Genomic DNA, 19,080 nt, shown 5'->3' with positions numbered 1-19,080 from the left:
CTTCATTCATGTCGAACCTCCTTCATTTGATTCGTTCACCCAAGGCCTCAACGTAGAGACCCTCTAATGTCGCGTCCACACCAAATTGGAACTTGGGATTCCTCAATTCAATTTGCTTGAAAAGAATTTAGGAGAAGAACACACCAAGTGTGCACAAGAGGGGGGTTCGACCGAGTGGAATATTGGGAAGAGGAAATTATTTTCTTGCTTTGTTATGTATTTATTAGTTATTCCTAACAACTAATATACATATTTATACCTTGAAAAGATGCATTAAAACATATCTAGGTTTATTTAACATGACATTTTCCGAAACTTATATTGTTAGTCAATAATTTTCTTTTTCAATCATTTCCACAAACATAATTAATAGGCTTGGGCTAATTTTAATTAATTAAAATACCAGGCCTAATTCATTAAATTCAATTTAATTAAACTCCACTTAATTAATTTCATCATATATTTAATCTAATTAAATATATGAACCCAATAAGCTTTTATTAAATAATAAGTCCAACTTATTAAATAATAAGGGCAAGCCCAATATAAATTAATCCAATCAATTTATCATTGGGCTTATCCATCCAATGAATCCCTCTCATATATAAATAATTCAATTACTTACTGAATTAATCCCTTGTCCCTTCATAGTGATTTGTGTGTGACTCTTTAGGTTCATCTTTCAGCTAGACTTAGGCTAGTGTCGAATACTATTATTAATTCAATCTAATTAAATTAATAATTCTTGATCAACCCTTGACCAGATCAAGAAAGCCCATAACTACGAGTGGCCGTCTAGCAAAGGTACATGGCACTAGAGACTAGGCAAATCCATGTGAACTTTTAGGCTCTCGAGTCCATACGAGTACGATCTTTTTGTCTACCGGTCTCCCGACCTTAGTCTAGGGCATGAAATTGGGAGTCGGTTCCATCCTAGACTAGGTGTCTGTGCTTAATACTTGAGATTGCGTTATGCCAAATTGCTCATCATAGGAACCTCTTCTTCCTATTCGACCAATGACTGTGGCCACAACTTTATAGAGCGTTGACGCATCTCCAAGTGCAAAGCAGATACCTCTGTCATGTTTTATCAAGAGACGAATCCTCTTCTTGGAGCTCATCGTCCTCTCTACATACTTTGAATGCACTAGACAAGGCTTATGATGATCATGTCTGAGACATGATCACCTCTCATACAAATCAAAGATACAGTCATCGCATGCACGTGACTGCCGTAATCCTCAAATATGTGGACTACTCCCGTACTTGTTAGAAAATGGTGACCAGAAAGCCAATTGGATTGGTAGTTTTGGGAACCATTTTGCAATCTTTATAAATGTAATATTATTTTGATGAATGTAATAAGCATTCATCTATGGCACCATGTGTTTGTTGTGCTTACTATTTACGTTGAACGGGTTGTAATGTCATAAAAAATGCCCACTGACCGATTGAATAACCTATGTAGTTGGGCTGCGCATTAGATGGCAACTATGAAACCAACTTCTGAGAGTTGATCTGAAACGTTCCAAGTGGAGGACCTTGAGACTGGGCATCGAGATTCCTATAGAGACTTGCACTAAGTATTGTATTCATTAGATGAGTCTCGTGTTTTATCAACACAGACATGGAACGTCTATGCAATTTAATGAATTAGTTGACAAGGTTGTTACATGATTGAACTGACTCGCGAGAATCATCATATGGAAGCCTTGGAGGCTTGATCGGTATAACTTGAATTCTCGGCTCCGATAGTACAAGATTAGTCCTTGGACTTGAGGCATCATGGGAGTCACATGCATATGATGACTATATCCCAACTGTGCCACGACTCGTGAGACCATACTTGGGTATCAGTAGCTTCGTCACCACATTGCTGTGGATGGAAGGCTTGGACAGATCAAAACCATTTTGATCTAACTCCATTATGGGCTTAATATCCAACTTAGTCCAACCAAGTGAAAGTTATTTTGAGTTTAGACCGAGACCTCATCATGTGTAAACATTGCATGCATAAATATCAAATATATAAAGCATTTAAATAAACGCATCACATGCAATGAAATTGAGTATACCCCTAGTGGATGATCACGAACTCAACCTATGTGACGTACTGAGCTCGCAATGAGTCTAAGGTCTGTCTAAGGTGGCCCCTATGCTATTATGAAGTAATATTATTCATCAATATATGGATGGGCATTGTGATATCTCCATGGATCGCCTTCTCCATGGGCCTCCTCCTTCGTAGGCCTTCTTCTCCATGGGCTTGCTCAAAATTAAAAATCTCACAAAAAATGTCCTATACTACTCTCATTATAATTGAATAAGAAATCTGGATCAAAAGTCAGGGAGTACATAGGGAGAGAGATAGCAAGGTTTATTATTCCAAGGCTAAAAACAAGGAGGAAGGACAAAATAAAATCACAAGGGTACACAGGCCCACCCAACAAAAATTAAAAGACATACATATGGTCTAGGGCTCTGTGATCATCCATTCACATTCATTCTAGCACATAATAACAATTAATCATACTAGACAAGAAAATGAACATCCCAAAAGTTTCGTGATATCCAATATCCTAACAAACAATTATATGCAGAATATAATAAACTTAAAATTCGCAACTCATATGGATGATTAAACCTCGTATATCCAATGCACACAATTAAAACAAATCAATTAAAGCAATTTAACTCTAGAAAAAATCTAATTTTCTTCAAATTTAAATCAACAATATTAATATTTTTCAGAAAATATGTAGAAATTAAAAAATCCAAGTTTTTGAAGAACGACAAAAAACGGCCCAATCGTCAGCCGTTAGCAGCAGCAGCGCAACAGCCGCACAACCGGTCACGCACACTCGCGCTAGCCCCTTACAAGCATGCGCGCGCACACTGCCTCCCTACGCACGCTGTGCACTGCCTCTCGACAGTGCACTGGTACAATACCAGTTTTTCTCCTTTTTTTATTGATTTCCACACATTAAACTAAAATTAAAATAAGTATTTTATTAGAAAATCTAATTTTCATAAAATACTTAAATCATACAAAATTGCAAAAATTAATTAAATTAATTTTCTCATATAAGTATCCAAGAATAAGAGAAAACATATTATGCTTCAAAAGCAATAAAGAACATGTTCTCATGCTTATTCACATAATACCATAGCCCCTACATTGAACTGGATCCTGATACAACATGAAAGGGCACTGCGACGTGCGAGTGGATCGGCCCGGGACGCGCAAGCAGAAGTGGTTAAAAATAAAGGGCGTAAATTAAAATGAAAACGCAATAAAACAATAGTTCTAAGGGATGTACCTTTGGAGTTCTCGAGCGTTCAATGTAGTTAATAAAATTAAACAACAATAAAATTACCGGAACTAGGGGTAGAATGTAAAACAAGAGGAACAAAAAACGTAAATCAAGAATTACCTTTTCTTCATTTATTTCGAACCTCCTTCTTTTGATTCGTTCACCCAAGGCCTCAATGTAGAGACCCTCTAAAGTCGCGTCCACACCACATTGAAACTTCAAATTCCTCAATTGAATTTGCTAGAAAAGAATTTAGGAGAAGAACACACCAAGTGTGCACAAGAGGGGGGTTCAGCCGAGTGGAATATTGGGAGGAGAAAATTATTTTCTTGCTTTGCTTTGTATTTATTAGTTATTCCTAATAACTAATATACATATTTATAACTTGAATGGTTGCATTAAAACATGTCTAGGTTTATTTAACATGGCATTTTCCAAAATAAAGTTGTTAGTCAATAATTTTCTTTTCTAATCATTTTCACAAACATAATTAATGGGCTTAGGCCAATTTTAATTAATTAAAATACCAGGCCCAATTAATTAAATTCAATTTAATTAAAGTCCACTTATTAAGTCCATCATATATTTAATATAATTAAATATATGAATCCAATAAGTTTTTATTAAATAATAAGTCCAACTTATTAAATAATAAGCGCAAGCCAAATATAAATTAATCCAATCAATTTATCATTGGGTTTATCTATCCAATGGATCCTTCTCATATATAAGTAATTCGATTACTTACGGAATTAATTCCTTGTCCCTTCTCGGTGATTTGTGTATGATTCTTTAGGTTCACCTTTCAGCTAAACTTGGGCTAGTGTCCAACACTATTATTAATTCAATCTAATTTAATTAATAATTAGATCAACCCTTGACCAAGAAAGCCCATTACTATGGGTGGCCGTCTAACAAAGGTCCATGGCACTACAGACTAGACAAAAATCCATGTGAACTTTTAGGCTTCTAAGTCCATACAGGTATGGTCCTTTCGTCTATTGTCTCCCGGCCTTAGTTTAGGGCATGGAACTGGGAGTCGGTTCCCATCCTGGACTAGGCATCTATGTTTAATACTTGAGATTGTGTTATGCCAAATTGCTCAACATAGGAACCTCTTCTTCCTATTCGACCAATGACTGTGACCACAACTTTATAGAGCGTTCATGCATCTCCAAGTGCAGAGCAGATACCTCTATCATGTTTTAACATGGGACGGATCCTCTTCTTGGAGCTCACCGTTCTCGCTACATACTTTGAATGCACTAGACAAGGCTTATGATGATCATGTCTGAGAATGATCACCTCTCATACAAATCAAAGATACAGCCATCGCATGCACGTGACAGCCGTGATTCCTCAAATCTGAGGACTACTCCCGTACTTGTTAGAAATGGTGACCTGAAAGCCAATTGGATTGGCGGTTTTTGGGAATCATTTTGCAATCTTTATGAATGTAATATTATCTTGATGAATGTAATAAGCATTCATCTGTGGCACCATGTGCTTGTTGTGCTTACTATTTACATTGAATGGGGTTTAATGTCACAAAAAATGCCCACATACCTATTAAAATGGCAGCTGTGAAACCAACTTCTGAGGGTTGATCTGAAACGTTTCAAGTCGAGAACCTTGAGACTGGGCATCGAGATTCCTATAGAGCCTTGCACTAAGTATTGCATTCATTGGATGAGTCTCGTGTTTCATCGAAGACAAATATGGGACGTCTATGTAATTTTAATAGATTAGTTGACAAGGTTGTTACGTGATTGAACTGACTCGCGAGAATCATCCTATGGAAGTCTTGGAGGCTTGATCGATATAACTTGAATTCTCGACTCCGATGGTACAAGATTACTCCTTGGACTTGAGGCATCATGGCAGTTACATGCATATAATGACTATATCTTCAATGTGGTCATTATAAATCTTTTCTAGTGTAGTCGGATTATATATTGAGGATGATGGATTTCAAGATAGAATCCATCCCCTATCAGTATATGATGGATATATTCCTATGCGCTTTGAAATAGTTTAGACTCTCTAAGTCTATAACCATAGCGATTGATCGACTAGGAAATTGTTTCTTTTATCGATCAATAGAGTAAATGCATCTCAAGTGTTCAACATAGTTGTCTGGTCCAAGATGGGAACTGACGTCCAATTTCATTTGATGGATGACTCAAAAATTAATTAATTGGATCAATTAATTAGAGTTTGGGCTCAGATTTATTTAATTGAATTAAATAAATCTCTAGACTTACTTGGGCTAAAATTAATTCAATTAATTATTATCCAATGGACTTTGGTTGAACTTAATTTAATTTGATTAAATCAAGCCCGGTCCATACATAAAGTCCAAGTCATTTGAAGGAGGTTGCAGCAAGTTAAGAAGGAGTTGAAACTCCTCACCCTGATGAAGATAATGGAATGTTTATTTCATCATTGTTGAAAATTATATGCATGTGTGTTATAGGTTGGCTTGGAGGCAAACTTGAAAGTTATTGAATTTTGAATTTAATTGTATGTAATATAAAAAACTATACAGATATCAATGTACATTTATATATCTATATATATAATTATATATTATATATAAATTACAAGGCGTCGTTGAGACTTTTAGGCGACCTCGCTGTTGCCCTTTGCAAGCAAAAGGGGCGATGACGCCGTTGCCCCCACAGGGGGAACCTCGCCGTCGCCACTCGATTTGGCGAGGCAACGGCGAGAAGGCGATCACCCAGATCCATGGCGAGGCTGCGACGCTGGATTTGAAACAAATCTGGATTTGAAAATTAAGTAAACATTAATTTAAAATTTAAAAATTTAAAAATAATAAAAGAACTATTAACTTTTTATCTTTAAACATGGTAGTTTTATATACTTTTTTAGTATTTTGATATTATAATTAATATATTATATAAATAAATATAGTTTATTAAAACATATTTAAATTAAATAATAATTTAATTTAGTTAGTAATATATACTTATTATAATCATTTATTATTTTATTCATATAAATATTTAAATTTAAAAAGGTTAATTTTAGTATATTAAATTTTGTATTGTTATTAATTAATTTAAAATTTAAAATTATATATATTTAGAATTCTAATATTTAGTTAATATACTTTATAAATAAATATAATTTCTTCAATATATCAAAACTAAATAATAAACAAAAATTAATCAATAATACATAATTATTAAATTGATGTTCTTTAGAAAATAACATAGTGGGTTTTTTCCTATAAACATAACACAAGGGGATTTCATGCTATTTTTCTAAAACACAGGGGTTGTTATGCAATTTACCCATTATTTTTATGTAATATTAACTTGTTTATTTTTTAATATAAAATAAAGAGAATGAGTTAATCAGTAAAATTACAAAAATTAATTCTTTCTTCTAATTTATTTTTTTTCATATCTAACAAGAGAAAGTCTTTGTAACTTACTTTTATTCTAAACATACCAAATAATTTGAAAAAAAATTATTATTCTTTCCCTCCCCCTCCCTCATTCACTATCATTTTCTTTTTAGTTGAATCAAACGAATCCTTAGTGTTGTTTGTGTAAAATTTCATTACTGACTAAGGAGTGTATTTATAATGATAACTATAGCCTCAATAGTTGCACGTATCCATACTATTATAAAAGAATATTCTTTTCTCGTACCAACTTTTAAATACCAAAATTTACCCCTTGATTCATTTCTTTCGTTAAATTTTTTTCTTATCATAATAGTAATTTCAATATTTTTTAATAATGTCACAATCACAATTTTTTTTCTCAACCCACTATTCCACGTTTCTCTCTCACATTCTCCATATTTGTTTTCCTAATAAATTTTCATATTTTTAATAGACTTACAATTTTAATTGATTCTTTTATCTTTTACCATAACCCACATTATTTTCATCTCGCCTCACGCTACATTTATGTCTATTCACAAACTTATTTTTTAATTTTATATTAATAATTTTTTTTATATGCTTGTAAGGACTACCTACAATAACGATAGCACATAAGGGGTTCCAAAAAAGAGTTCACTCTTTTCCATTCATTCTCAAACAACACCACATTCCGGCTGGCCTCATTACTCAATTCCGACCGAAACCTTAAAAAGCGGGTGTGTACTTTTTGTTTCGGCCCCGACTCTTGCCTGCAACTCGTTATTGTTGGTGATAAAACCCAGCCAAGAAATGAAATTGGGGTTTAGATTCTTGATAGCATGGCAGATATTTAGACAAATTTGCTTCTGTTTCAGATAAGTAAGTAGGTCTTGTCTGAAACACATTTTCTCAAATGACGTCTGAACCCAAGCTTTGGTGAATGCTTTTGTCAGATTCTACTCTTCCTTTGGAGATCCATTTCATGTTTTTTGAATTTTTCCTGCGAGTTGCTTTGCTTCTGATATATATAATTTTTATTTGTGTTGTTTACAGATTTAGTGGTCTTCCAAGCTTCCCCAGCACCCTCCCCCCCCCCCCCCCCTTCTGATATAAAAAGCTAATTATATTTTTAAAAATTTAAAATAAAAAAAAAAGTTATAAAGAGCTGGTGGAAATTGAACAGAGTGGATAATTTGAGTGTAAAGAAAAGTAGTTTGGGAGTGCAGAAGAGTGGAACGGTGAAAAGTTGAAAAATTAATAAATTAAATAAATAAAATATTAAAAAAAATATAATAATTACAAGATAAAAAAAATGTGATATACTAAAATAGTACTCTTGCCCAATAATAAAGTAGAGATCATAGTAATTAACTTACTAAAAAATAATATATGGTGATGTGACATAAAATTTTGTCCAATTATGGGACCTTTTGATAAATTAATATGTTATAACATACAACAAAAACAAGTTAATACAACATTAGTTAATCTCACACTTATCGGCTTTAATTTAACACAAAGTAAACATAATATCAAATTATCTATATCTATATTAATTATAAAATGGAGGCTCTTTTGCGTATAAAAGTAAGTTATTTATGCATTTTTCCAAAAACAAATGTACTTTATATTTACATAATTTATTCACCTCTTTATATTTAAAAAATAAAGCATTTAATTTATAAAGGTCAAAAATAGAAAGGTAACATACTTCGATAATTTTTTGCCCAACATTTTAAACTACTAATTTTTTTTTTAAAGAATAATATAATAAAATATTATTTTTAAATACAAATACAATAGTGTATATTTTTTTTTGAAACAATTCTAAAGAAATACAATGAATTATACGATTATTATTGACAACCCCGTACTAGCACATTTGATTGTATAGAAGAATCTCTTTATTGGACTTGTTGCTTTTAAGCATTTGCGCCCAATCCATCTCGAAATAATCTTCGAAATGCACATGTTCAAATGACTTACAATATGTATTCCTATAAGCCACTAAATCATAATAATTCTTCACCATTGATGCAACATTAATCATGTATACAACGCATATCTTTTGAGACTGATTGCAAGGGATACCAAATTGAGTCCACTTGCAGCTCGGATATTCTCGGTACGTAATTTTGACAATATACGTATTGAGTCCATGTCTATTCTGACGACTTGTAATAACCGAGGCGGACTATAGGAACTTATGGTATTTGGTGACGGTATGCTCAACAGAATTTTGTTGCCAACATGTGAACATCGTGTATGCAAAATCTGTCCACAGTTGGTTGTTAGCTAACATTACACTACTTTTTGCTAATCCCTCACGAAAATAATGGACAGTACGTTGAAGCGTCATCTCAGCTGTTGCTGTCGATGGTAGGCGGCGAGCCCCTTCCAATATTCCATTAATGCATTCTGACATATTTGTCGTCAAAATACCGCATCGCCATCCACCATCATGAGATGCTGTCCATATTTTCTTGTTAATCTGGTCTAAGAATTCAAACGCAACTAGTTTTTGGCTCTTTATCTCTTCCATAATTCGATTGAATTTTCAGATTTGATATTCAGAGCCAACTCTCTAACAAAGATCATTCAACATGATATTTTTTAAACGACTGTTGAAATTAGAACACGCACGCCTCAAGCAATACTAGTGCACGCCGTGAGGTGGCACAAAATTCAAACTTTCACGTACTTCTTTAATGATACCAGAATGATGGTCAGAAATAAGGCACATCCCACATCGCCTCCGTATAACATGTCTGCTCAATTGTCTAAGAAACCACTTCCAAGATTAATACGATTCTTCATCGACAATTGCAAAAGTACCTGTTGATTTCCATTCATGGCAGCAATCAATATTTTGTACTTGTCCTTTGTGTATAAAAGGGTCTCATCTACACTGATAAGTTTGCAACAGTATTGTAGGAACCCTTCGATACACGGTTTTGAACGCCCAGAAGACGTATCCTAGCACATATGCACCGGTTGACGATTGGAAGGTTTTGTGTTTCCATTCAACAATAGTTGATGGATTAAATTTTTGGAGAGCTCCCATGTATTTGGGTAACTTTCGAACTGAGCTCTCCCATGTGCCGTAAATAATTTCACGTGTCATCTTCAAACTATACTATGCCTTTTGCAGTTTGAATGACATGCTTTATTCCGTATGCAGGATTGAATTTCACCATGTTCGAGGGACATAACATTCAATATACATGTATGGTCCCTCCCCCCGCCCCCATATTTGGTAATTGTCCACCTTCCAATTTTTCTGTTTTAAGATCCCTCGCAGCTCCCATCTACACCACATATCTGAAAAAAATAAGTATGAGTAAGTCGACTAATGATGTATGCTTATGCTTATACAAATATACATATATATATAAACTTGGTTGCGCTGCTTACAGACCACTTTCCACTTGATCTTCAAACTCTTACTTACAAAATACTCGCGACGTGCATGTCGTATTGAGTGGTCTTTCACCACCTCGATTAAGGTTTCTTTATTTTTTAAAAGCATTCCCACATCAAGTCTGCCTTCATTCTTATCATAAAATTTTGCATACTTAATGGACGGTACATCAATGGAATCCACGGGTACCCTAACCGCCTTAAGATGATTGGTTTCAATCGGCTCCATATATGCCAACCTAAACAAAAGATTATTCTTCACAAGTACATCTTGACCTTCGTCTAGGCATTAATCAACCATATGCACCAAAATACAATATTTCATCAATTTTATTTTCATCATTTAGTGCATATCGTGATAATGTGGAGGCTCGTTCTGCAACAACATCAAGTCAGTTGGACATTAATCCCGATGGTGATGATAATGAGGCACAAAATGAGCCAATGCAAAATGTGGGCGAGGAAATAAGAAGATTTCGGTGTCAATGAAACAGACGCAATTGTGGAACGGGTAGACATTTTTGACATTTGCAATTGTATAGTTCATTGTATTTTTTTAGAATTGTATAAAAAATATACACTATTATATTTATATAATTAATTGTATTTTTTAAATTAATATAATTTTAATATTATGATTTTTTGGAGTTTAATATGTTGTTAAAAAAAAAATTATATAATTAATTTATATAAAATTAAATTAAATAAAAAGGAGTCGTTGATCCAGTCCACGAATTCAAGTCGTGGACTGGAACTACGATGGATCCAATCCACGCCTTGAGCATTTTAAAAAGAAAAAAAATTAAATTCGAGTCGCAGACTGGACTCCTTTCGCTCTCTCTCTCTCAAACTCAATGCATTATACGTCTCCATCTCCCTCTCTCACTCTCTCCCTCAATGCATCAAACCCACATCCCTCTCCCCCCCCCCCCCCCCAACCAATTTTAGTCACAAATATAACAAATACTTTGATAGTGAAAAAATTGCTTGAATAGAAAGGCTGGATCTTAGAAAAGTAAAGTTTTTTTATGATTTTGTTTAATATTTTATAATATATTGTAAAAAGTATTATTTAAGTCAAAATATTGTAAAAAATATTATCTTATAAAATATTTTAATATTATTTTTTACTATATATATTTCTGCTGAATGGAAATACGAAAAAATTTAAATGAAAATATTTTATTTAAATTTGTTTTTATCAAATTTTATAACACCTCTTTACAAATAAATCACCTTTTCTAATAAATATGTTTGGACTTATTTGATGTATGTATAGGTAATATCCATTTATTTCCAAGGGTAAAAAAATAATTTTTTAAATGCAAGCCACACAAGAAACACATACGCCCTACCAAACTACATAATTTCTAATACCAATATAAATTCTCAAAATATTATTTTTTACACCAGGTGACTATTTATTTGATTTGACCATTCAATACATCATTTCTCAAAAATTCTCTCTCTAAAATTAATTTCACCTAGTGAGTGTTGTGTCGAGGGTAAAATTTTCGTTTTATTATTTCATCAAAATCACCACCACATCATTATTATTAGAAACCACGTAAAAGGATATGATGATCCTAACTTGTATAGAAAAAGACACATTGTTCTATTTGAAAATGTATATTTTTTTTTAATAGAAATATGAAGAAATTTTAATGAAAATACTTTGTTTGGTATGATCTCATTAAATTTTTTTATACCTCTTTACAATTAAACCACTTTTTCTAATAAATATGCTTTGGCTCATTATTAGAAAGCATACCGAGAGGATATGATGATCCTCATATCTAAGTGATATAGAATTAAATAAATAAATAAAAAACACTTTGTTCTTTTGAAAATGTATGTTTTAGTTGAATGGAAATACAATCAAATTTTTATAAAAGTATGAACGCTTATTTGATCGTGTTTGAAAATCAAAATACAAATAAATTATTACAAACAAAATATTTAAATTAAAATATCAAAATAAGTACAATCTCTATTCTATCCCTTGATTCTTCTTTTTAAAAGTAATATTTGACAAATTCAAAGAGTAAATCTTCACTTAGATCTTTTTTGGATTTGAACTTGAATTTCTATGACATTAATTCGAGTGCCTGCAATCCTGAATTAAACATATAGTCTTGACTTGAGATTTGAAAATTTGAAAATAAATTTACCACTTGGATCTTCTTGAGGATATATTTGGATATCTATAAAGTTAATTAGAGGACTTAATGCCTGTAATCCTAAATTAAATGTTATAATTTGTTAAGTACCTTCGATGAACGACTCTATCTCTACCTTGAGCGCTTTGAATGTTTTTAGACTCAAGAAATTGCATAGAAAGAACTATTTGGCCTTCTTCTCTTGTTTCGCTCCTCGTTCAGTAAACTTCAAGGACCCCTTTATATAGGTACGAAAGAGGTAGATTTGTGATATATTTGGGCACCTTTTGTATTATCTCTTTATAATTTAATTTAAAGAGATAAATACATCAAATATTTAGTATGACATGATTGGTTAATTTGACATTATCTTTTTAATATTTATACATTTTAAAGCGATAAATATCAATTTATTTATTTTGATTTGATTGGAACGTACATGCAGTTGCACCACATGGTGCAGTTTGATTAGCTTAAATATTTGACTGCGAAGCATTATTTAACTGGCCGACACACTTTATTTTGACACTTGTCGGCTATTTATTTGATAAATATATATATATATATATATATTAAAATATCAATTAAGTTGACTATTTACCCTTGGAATTAATTTCATAAATTTCAAAATACAAAAAAAAAAGAATTATAATTGATAGTTAATATATCATTTTCCACATGTCATTATTTAATTAGGCACAAAATTAATCTGTTTACAAATATCGGCTGGAGATCTGTTCAAAGATATGTTCTTGAAAGTGTAATTTTCAAAGTGAATGAGTAGCGAAAATATGAATCAAATTTGAACGGGCTACAATATCATCAATTTGCTTTAAATTTATTTTCTTCTCGACATTTTTATATTGGACCGCGTCAAACTTGGGCTGATGACTAGTGTACTCTATGAATTAGGTCATTTTAATATGTTCAGCTAACCAGAGTCCACCTCAATACTCGGCCCACTTGCTTAAACAAAATGAAGTTGGCCTCCATTTTCTTCTACAACTCTTTTACAGAGTCAGCAAATTTCAACTTTGAACATCTTCCCTATAACAGTTGCAAAGTTTATTTAGACTAAGCGTATGTAACTGATGCCTACATAAGAAGTTTAAATCTGATTATCCGGCATTTTATGTCCTCCTGTTCTTCTATTCTACAAAGTGCTTGTATTACTGCTCTTTTGAATTTTTTGTTTCATATTGTCTGCCGATGAGAAGCTTTATGCTCATATTTTTCTCTTCGAATTTCAATTCAATTGTCAACATAGGAATCATGAGCAGAAGGTACATAATAATTTTGTTTTGTTTATTCATCCTACTGATTACATTTGTCAAAGAGTTTCATGACTTGCTTGGTACTAGACTTCATCTCTTTTCTCAAGATTGGTTTTCCAAGAGATATCAAGTTTGAGAAGTCATTTTGATAGACACGCATTCCAAATTTGATGAAATTATTGTTTTCACCATATAGGGCCATGCAAACATTGGCTAAGTGGGCCTTGCAAACATCATCTTTTCCAATACAAAGTGGTGTGCTCAGCATTTTTCCTTTGGGTCACAGATACTTAATATATGAGGCCCATCATATCATTTCAAGTCTTTGAATTAATTTAAGTGTGGTAGAAAAATTTAGATGTACCACGGTCTAAACTGAAGTTGCAATTTAATGACTGCAATTCTTTAATTGAGTTTGAATACATGTAGTTTATTTGCATTGATTTTTTTCTAACTCAATTAAATATATATATATTTTTTTTGTGTTTGTGTTTATCAATAACTCAATGAAGTATATCTTTTATTTTTGTGCTTTGATAGGTTGCAACATGGTTTACTTCAAAGATAAATTTATCCCTCCCAGCAAACATTACTTGTCATCCTTGATGATCACAATCAACCTATAGAGAAAGATACAATGTTGGTGGTTTACTCCCCCTTGGTTGGTAGAAATGTGAACTCATGGCCGAGATTAACAAAGCCTTCCTTCTTGGATGAATGGTCTCAAGAAGTTTTCTTGAGCAAGACCACTAAATTTACAAGCTACCCGCCATGAGCTTCCTCGTCATCAACAATTAAATGACATCGTCCCTTTACCAACTTTGGGCAATTCCATCGTTGATGGCGATGCAAAGTGGGATGGTGATCTTAGCTTACTAGAGAGTTCCTCTACATCAAAGGATATTGGGAGTGGGCTAAAGATGTACTTAGCCATTTTTCGAAGATAATTATACTTCATAAAGGTTTACGACGCCATTTACACTTTGATGTTTACTTATGATTACAATTCTGAAATTGTCAAGGTATTTTGTGAAGCATGTTACCACCTTACGAATAATTTACTTACTTCTGTCAGAGAGTTATCCATTTCACTGTGGGATTTACATGACCTTGCTGGACTTTTCATAACGGGTTGCTTTTATGATAATATCATACCAAATGCGCTAGAGCTTACTAAGATTGACGAGAAAGGAGATAGATTTATTTTTCGTTCCAATAAGTATGTACTTTACACTTACCACTTACTTCAAAGCGATGATGGTAACCAGTGCTTCCATGTATCTATCGATAAATGAGTTAAGTTTTGGTCTAAGCATTGAATGGAATCTCAAGGATATAACCTACTTAGCAGCATATTTAGCTTGTTGGCTCTGTGCATTTGTTCTTCCTGGTAAGGATGTCAGCTCCATATGTTCAAGTACCTTCAAGATGTCTTCCATGATGGCGAGCACCCGATGAGTTAGCCTCATTATTCATGTATTGGTGAGTATTTATGAGGGTTTAAATACTATGGTAACTTCGCTGAGACTTGCTTGCACAAGTCCCTCTTTTCATAGCCACTTTCTCTATGTGTCTAGCGCATTACTTCAAGACTCACTATCCAGTTTGCCAAAGGTTCTGTGGCCCGAAAATGATGAGATTTTCTAGTAAAGGGGGTGCAAAGTATTATGACCCACGAGAAGCATGCAAGCGAATTCATAAGGTCGAATTCGTCTGTTGGACTTGTAACATGAATGTAAAGAATGAGGCTTTAAAATTTGTTGACAATGGACATGTCAAAAAGTTCTAATATAATTGCCTTATTGCAATTCATCGAGTTATCTTACACTTCATGAAGAAGATAAAATTCATTATTGAGCCATACAGTCCTCATAGATTTGACTGCCAATTTGGGTATTATCAAGACATACCAGGAATCATTAAATATGACAGACGTGTAGCCTCTTTCGAAGAAGAACATTGTTATTGATGCTTGTGCGTTCTGTCCAAGTCTTTGTCAAAAGCTTGGCTCCCCTGTCTGCCTACTAAGACTAAAAAATTCTCTTCAAAAGCTTATAAAACAAGGTAGACAGGTTAAAATCTATAAGACTTTTCTTGATGACAATCTAGCATGATTTACTAATACAAATCAACTAAAATTACACTCAAATGCAATAAGCATAGTGACAAGCAAGTTGATGGTGGCGAAAGTAGTTCTCCACATACGCGTGTTCCTTCTGTTGTTGCCAAGTGTAATCCTCAAGTTGTAGTTGCGGATGCAAGTAAAAGAAAAGGCTCTTCACATAATTTGAAGGATATTGACAGTAGTAACAATGATTGTCAGTGAAAAGGGCTAAAGAAAGAGTTTGCACCTTTATAAGAAATCGAGGTTGATGATAGCGCGTCACAATCTTCTTTAGTGGATTTTGTTACACAGGTCATATCTCCTAAATTGAATAAGTATCTTTACTAAGTTTCTCTCCTTATTCTATTTTTAGTTAGAAGATGAAATCTTATATGCTAAAAACAATGAGATTTCTCAAGATAGCCAAGTATTGACTTTGGGGCCTAATTTGTTGGCTACAACTCATCCACTTGGACTAGGATTTAAGATAAAACAACCTCCTTCTCATGCTTTTGTGTCGTAATTTGAAGGCAAAAAAGTCATCCTTAATCAACAAAAGTCCTCAAGGAAGACTTGAAGAGTTTAAGTCCTTTTCTTTTAAATTTGTCTAGGACCTAATCCTTTGTTGAGTTTGTTTTTTCTTTTTTGTTGTTCTAATGTCCCAGTGCCTTGACTTAAAATATATTTTATCTTGTAATCTTTCAGCACACTTAGGTATTTCCTATGTCAATAATTTTATATGAGAAATACTAAGACTCTATATGTTATGACAAAACTTAGAAATGTGCCCATGTACCTCATTAAGAGGATCAAGTCATTATGTAGTTCAAATTATAAAATATTTATTTGAAAAGAGCGAGGTTGTTTAGTTTGTACTCATACTGGCCATGAGGCTTTTTTTTCCTTTTTTTATTTTTTTCATATTTTTTGTTCTCTCTTTTTATTCAAGCATAGTATCACATCAGGAATTTTTCATTTATCGGGCTTATTCTCAAGCCATCTTCAGCTACCAACTTATATGCACCATTTGTGTAAGCTTCTTTGACAACATAAGTCATCCCATTTTGATAAGAATTTATTAGTCGTTTGATGTGTTGTAATTATAAGCCTCCTTATTGCGAGTACTAAATCACCAACTGGAAAAGAACGGAAGCGAACCTTCTTATTGGATGCTTTAGACAATCAAGCTTGATAACACTGGAGTCTTTTGTTGTGCTTTCCATCTTTTTTCATCGAGAGCTTCCAATTCTTCAAGTCCTATCTGAGCATTTTCTTCTTCAATGATGGGATTTGTTGTTCAAGCGGAAGGATTGATTCTACTCCATAAACCAACACATTGGGAGTTGGTTGTGTAGGCGTAGAGCTTCTCCAATCCTTTCATGCCAATCTTGTTTGACTTGGCAACCACTTTCTTTAGTAGGCTACACAACGTTTTGTTAAATGCTTCAACAAACCCGCTGGCAGCAGCGCAATACATAGAGGAATTTCTTTACTTAAAACCAAACTTTTGGAATAATTTGTCTATCAAGCTATTGCGAAAGGGCTTTCCATTATTGGGTGATGATATACCTAGACACTCCCTAACGCTAGATGATATTGGTGTGGATAAAATCAATGACATTCTCTTTCTTCATTTCTTCAAGAGGTACTGCTTCAACCTATTTAGAGAAGTACTGTTGCAACTCAAATATACAAGTGATCACTCGAGGTTTTTGTCAACACAACATCCAAACCACAATCGTCGAAAGGCAATAAGGTAGCTCAGGTGATTGGTGGATCATTTGTGCATCTTCTTGCATAGTCCATGCAATCTTTAACCATAATAGGCCAATAATGATACATCCTCTTTATGTGGAAGTGTAGCTTTGATCCATCAGTATCGGAAACTTCAGAATGAGTTTATTCCATAGCTTAATTTTTTTCATTAGCATTTAGATAGCATAGAAAAATTCCATCAAATAATAGTTTATAGAGTGTGCCTTTGTAGTAGATCAAACGAGTTGCCCACTATTAGATTTCGATCAGCAAACGTGGATCATTGGTTAGTTTTTCGTATTTCAAATAATTGACCAACGTTTGTCGCCAATCTTCTTCTTCAATTTCAAAAACCTCCATGATGTGATTTTTCTCTTCTTGGAACATCTCATCTCCTCATCATCACTGAAGATTGGTGGTATAATCCAACTTTTACATATTGGCATATATGCTTCTTTATCGGTCATAGAAAGTGTTGAGGTGAGTTTTGCAAATGCATTGGTAGATGATCAAGTTCTACATCTCCTAGCCATCGCATTAGCCTTTTTGTGTAATTATATGGAATAACTCAGGATTTTTGACTTCTTAAAGACCGATGAGTTTATTGATTACTAATTGAGAGTCTTCATACACCCTGAGATACTTTATGTCAACAACCATTTCCGATCCAAATATTAGAGCTTGATATTCTACAATATTATTTAAACAATTTTGAGTCAACGTAAAGGAGTTAAGCAGTACTTCTCCTTTGGATGTAATGTGACGTCCGTAGGATTTTATACATAATTGAGACACCAATTGGTAACCATTAAGAAGATTTTAAATTTTATAATAATAAATTATAGGTTGGAACTGAAATATAATAAGACTTGAACAGAGTAATTTGGAGCTTTATTATAATATTGGGAGTAAATTATTTTAATTAAGAAATTAGGTAGAATGTAATGCATAATTATATATATTGGTGCTTAATGAAATTATATAGTACCGAGAAATTGATAGAAGATTCATACAAATATTATAAAAGTATATTTAAGAAATGTTAAAAAGTTATATTTGAGAAATACTATAGTTATTAGAAAGAAAAATGAGATTCTCATGATAATTCAATTTAGGGATGTTATTTAAGAACTATTGTTATGAAGATATAAGAGGTTTGATTAAATGAATTCTTTTGAGTTAGTTGATAAATTAAATATATACCTTAAAAGTTTTGGAAGTCTACTTACTTACAAAATGGAACTAAGGTTTGAATTCCAGTATAAATTAAATATTAAAAGATTGGTGGGAACGTATAAATATTATTTAATATTTTATTAGCATTTATGATATTCTAAATATATTGATTATACGTATAATACTTTATTATAAAATATGACGACAAAATAGAAGGTTGAGCAGTTTCTCTGTGTTAATTGAATCATTTTGAGATTTGAAGTATGGAGAATTGAATTTATATATATATGTAGATATCATATATATTGACTGATTATATTTGTTATTATGTATTATCGAACGTAAGATGAATGATTATGTGATCATAAAATTGATTCGTGAATGAAATCAAATGAGAAAGTTATTGATGAGAAAATAATTATTAAATAAAATTGAACGATGAAGTAAAGATATTGATGTTGTGATTTAAAATAAAAGATGA

At 32.8% G+C, this 19,080-nt stretch overlaps 1 pseudogene; it reads left to right on the top strand.

The window, feature by feature from the left end:
* The first annotated feature begins 14,201 nt into the window (after window positions 1–14,201).
* On the top strand, window positions 14,202–15,533 carry LOC148786872 (uncharacterized; annotated as a pseudogene).
* Window positions 15,534–19,080: the final 3,547 nt, after the last annotated feature.

Source organism: Sesamum indicum, linkage group LG9, assembly GCF_026168435.1.
Source record: "Sesamum indicum cultivar Baizhima isolate 11 linkage group LG9, ASM2616843v1, whole genome shotgun sequence".
Lineage (NCBI taxonomy): Eukaryota > Viridiplantae > Streptophyta > Magnoliopsida > Lamiales > Pedaliaceae > Sesamum > Sesamum indicum.
The sequence above is the reverse complement of the archived record's forward strand: the minus strand, read 5'-3'. Positions and strand labels throughout refer to the sequence as shown.